This window comes from Mercenaria mercenaria, chromosome 11 (assembly GCF_021730395.1).
Source record: "Mercenaria mercenaria strain notata chromosome 11, MADL_Memer_1, whole genome shotgun sequence".
Lineage (NCBI taxonomy): Eukaryota > Metazoa > Mollusca > Bivalvia > Venerida > Veneridae > Mercenaria > Mercenaria mercenaria.
Window position 1 is genome coordinate 48,006,078 of NC_069371.1, and position 4,954 is coordinate 48,011,031.

Below are 4,954 nucleotides of genomic sequence, written 5' to 3' on the forward strand. Positions count from 1 at the left end.
TCTGTTGTTGTGCATCAGTTGTCAAATAGTTTTATTACCTAAGAGTCTAAATTAGTTCTTAACTTCAGAATATTGCTGTGTACTGTATAATATTAACTAATAGTTTCTGCATGACATTATTCATTAATTAGGGCTTCTTTTTCCTAAAATACTTAAGACGAAAGAATGTTCTAAAATCAACTCATTAACAACTATAGCTTAAGGTAGCATAGAATATATTCTGAAAAGAAAACTTCTTGTAAGTGTACAAGAAAGAACCTTTTCATTACATATCATCAGCTTAAAGAAATTCGGTAAAATTGTACTGTGTGCTTAGTAATATGTATGTCTCGTCTGTCGCAAGGTTCTGTGGTAGTTTGATAATATATAAACGTGCCCTATAAAGTAGCACAGTCCTGTCCTAATTACACACTAACCTTACGCGTTTCAGTATTCGACAATTTTAGGTCTTACAGCCAACTTTACGGTATAATGCTTTTAGGTAATACTACAAACAACTAAGTGATTTCGACTAACCAACAGACATGCATAAATAAATTAAAAGAACGATAAGTGTGTCATTTGCATTACCTACTACTCACCTGAAGTTACTTGGTTCATTAGGGTGCACCGGAAGTTGTGTGAGCAGAATTCGTAGTATACTACACGAGAAAAATACGTTCGCCTGAAAAATATTTTTGGTTTATCAAAAAGGTTTTGATGTATATTTTGCGACCAGTCAACTATTTTTTTACGATGAAAGGTATAAAATAAAATATTGAAACTAGTTTTACAACCACAATACAATTACTATTATCTTTAAACGTTGCTGAAAATCTACCACCTATTTAGATGATACAGGTAAAATAACTGTACGCATGAAACAGTTCACTTCATCTTGCAAAAGGTGAAGTTGTGTTCACTCCTCAAACAAAATTGGCAAAAAGTTCGAGAAATAGTTAATGTAGTGTTACAGTAAAAACTGAAATAAACAAACGTGTGCGTTTTGCTTAAGATACAAAAGAAACAGTGTGATTTTCTTCCAGTCATTTTAGCCTCATTTTATGTGATAATTCTTAATTTGCCTATCACTTCTGCCAGAAACAAGAATAAGAAATATAGTTAATTGAAGAAAGACAATAACCGCTCCACTTCAATTTTGTAACAACGGCATTAAACAATGTCTAGTAGATTTTATAGAAAGTAACACGCATACCGCAACACCAAACAGATTTGGCGTGTAAATTATCCATTTCTTATAACCTATACTTTCGGTCCAGCAGCTGAAATATAATGTCCCAGATATACAAATCAAGTAGTCATCGGTTCATCATGTTGCAGTCTAATAACATTCGTTCCTAACCTTATTGTCTTGCATGTGTTGCTTAATAAAAATATCAAATGTTAATAATTAAAAAAGTTAATTATCACTAAACATTGTGCTTGTTTTTCGTACTTTTTTTGAATAATATCATACATTTTTTGGTGAATGTGACTGGTAGAAATATGAGGGGTGTTTCCACAAATTATTTAAGTTTTACTAAATAGAAAAAAAATCTGAAATTTTGAAAACTATTTTTGCCACAAATGATAAATCATTAACCGAATCCTGGTATGTTTAACTGACATCGTTTCAGATGATGGGTCAAAGATTGTAGATGTTATGCAAGCTTAACAAGATGCATTTTGCGAAAATGTGTACTTTATGTTTGTGTATTATCTGATAAAAATGCATGATAATGTTGACTGATGAATGACAAATCAATGATTCTTTCATGTACGTTCAAGGAGTAAATTGAGAATGTTATGGAAGAATGTAAGATTAAATATTGTGACATGGTATTACAAATGTACTTTAGATAGAGCAAATATTTGAATGTCATATTGATGAAGCTGTTTAATAAACAAAAGTTACATCATCAAAAATTATGAAGATGTGTCAAACTTTTACTTAATATATTACAAAATACGTTTCGAGTTTTTAATAGATATTAATTGCATAACTTTGGTTAATTATATAAATTGTTTTTATATCATCATTGGTTTATATGCACAGATAGTTATCGACAATTTCGAGATTCTATAGGGAATATATTCTTTGTTTGATGATATTCAAAAGATTTATTCAGATGAGAATATAATCCCATTGAAAGCACAAATATATCGATACCTATCTGCGAATCATACTAAGACGCTGCATTTTGACCTGTTCATGCATGTCTCAGCACGGAGAGATTAGAAATTATTTCCAAACACACACATTATAATTAATTGCTTATTGCGTCTCCTGGTGCTATAAGCCTCACTCGGGGCGTTGAATTCTGCATGTGAGGAAGCCATCGCGCTGGCTTACGGAAGGTCGGTGGTTCTACCAAGTTGCCCGCTCGTGAAATAATGCACGGAGGGGCACCTGGGGTCTTCCTCCACTATTAAAGCTGGAAAGGTTTTGATGTGTATTTTGCGACCAGTCAGAACTATATTTTTTACGATGAAAGGTATAAAATATTAAAAATAGTTTTACAACCACCATACAATTACTATTATCTTTAAACATTGCTGAAATTCTACCACCTATTTAGATGATACAGGTAAAATAACTGTACGCATGAAACAGTTCACTGCATCTTGCAAAAGTTGTGTTCAGTCCTCAAACAAAATTGGCAAAAAGTTCGGGAAATAGTAAATGTAGTGTTTCAGTAAAAACCGAAATAAACAAACGTGTGCGTTTTGCTTAAGATACAAAAGAAACAGTGTGATTTTCTTCCAGTCATTTTAGCTCCATTTTATGTGATAGTTCTCAATTTGCCTATCACTTCTGCCAGAAACAAGAATAAGAAATATAGTTAATTGAAGAAAGACAATAACCGCTCCACTTCAATTTTGTAACAACGGCATTAAACAATGTCTAGTAGATTTTATAGAAAGTAACACGCATACCGCGACACCAAACAGATTTGGCGTGTAAATTATCCATTCCTTATTACCTATACTTTCGGCCCAACAGCTGAAATATAATGTCCCAGATATACAAAGCAAGTAGTCATCGGTTCATCATGTTGCAGTCTAATAACATTCGTTCTTAAATTTATTGTCTTGTATGTGTTTCCTAATAAAAATATTAAATGTGAAGAATTAAAAATGTTATTTTTCAGTAAACATTGTGCTTGGTTTTCGTACATTTCTTGAATAATATCAGACATTTTACGGTGACTGTGACTGGTAGAAATATCAGGGGTGTTTCCATAAATTGTTTTAATTTTACTTATTAAACGAAAATAATCTGAAATTCTGAAAACTCTTTGTGCCACAAATGATAAATCATTAACCGAATCCTGATATGTTTATTTGACATCGTTTCAGATGATGGGTCAAAGATTGTAGATGTTATGCAAGCTTAACAAGATATGTACTTTATGTTTATATATTTATCTGATAAAAATGTTTGATAATGTTGACTGATGAATGACAAATCCATGATTTTTTCATGTACGTTCAAAGGAGTAAATTGAGAATGTTATGGAATAATGTATCATTTAAATATTGTGACATGATATTACAAATGTACTTTAGATAGAGAAAATATTTGAATGAATGTCATATTAATGAAGCTGTTTAATAAACAGAAGTTACATCATCAAAAATTATGAAAATGTGTCAAACTTTTACTTAATATGTTACAAAATACGTTTCGAGTTTTAAATAGATATTAATTGCATAACTTTGGTTAATTATATAAATTGTTTTTATATCATCATTAATTTACATGCACAGATAGTTATCGACAATTTCGAGATTCTATAGGGAATATATTCTATGTTTGATGATATTCAAAATATTTATTCAAATGAGAATATAATCCCATTGAAAGCACAAATATATCGATACCTATCTGCGAATCATAGAAGGACGCTGTATTTTGACCTGTTCATACATGTCTCAGCACGGAGAGATTAGAAATTATTTCAAACACATATTATAATTAATTACTTGTTGCGTCTCCTGGTGCTATAAATGTTATGATTAGATACAACCTGATGAATAAGCATGGTGAATGACACTTTTCTTGAGAAAAGTACCATGGATGTTATATATTCAAAATACATTAAAGTAATTGCTAATTTCGTCTCCTAATATGCAAGTTATGTTTACATATATTAACCTGATTAATATGCATAATGATAAAGAATGACGAATGACACGTATCGTTGCTGTAATATATTCAAATGCATCCATTACTAGTTCAAAACAGTGTAAGTAACACATGCATGCCTCATAATTTGCCTATCAATTATTTTGTAATAAATACAGCTTCATGATAAAAATTTTATAATGTAGAACTACTTTTGTTGTATCATTCTATCGAGTGGCTAGGGTAACAAGGAACGAATGAACATTGCAAAAGATTTGGTTTTGTCAAATATGGGTATATAGTAATACAGGAATACAATACTAAAGCTTTAAGATTTATTGTATGGTGCGTTCTTTTATTAAAGTGCATACGCTTTTTGAATTACAGTGACAAGTCTCCGATATGTTTTGGAATGATGACCTACTAATGATCAAACAGAGCGCCACCCTGCTTAATGGGTGTTTTTGTTTCATAATACACCTGAACGAATCTTCCGATTTTTAAACCACTAAATCTATCCGAGTGCCAATTTAGGTTTAAGATTGCCAAATAACATCTCAAGAAACGCTAAATGAACGCTGCTAAAATGTTTTTGTCATAAAGTAATTTCCGTTTATTTGAACATGTTATTGCGCATGTTTCATATTATTGGAATGGCATTTACAGTTTTGCAACTATTTAGGTTTATAATTACCTAATTTATAAGATTAAGCTCAGTTTAATTACGCCACGAGCAAATCCTGTTATATGGGAGACAGTTATGTAATTTTAATGAGGATAATTTAATAAACTACATGTTTTACGAGGAAGCAAAACCTAAAGCTGGTACCAAATCAACTCAGACAT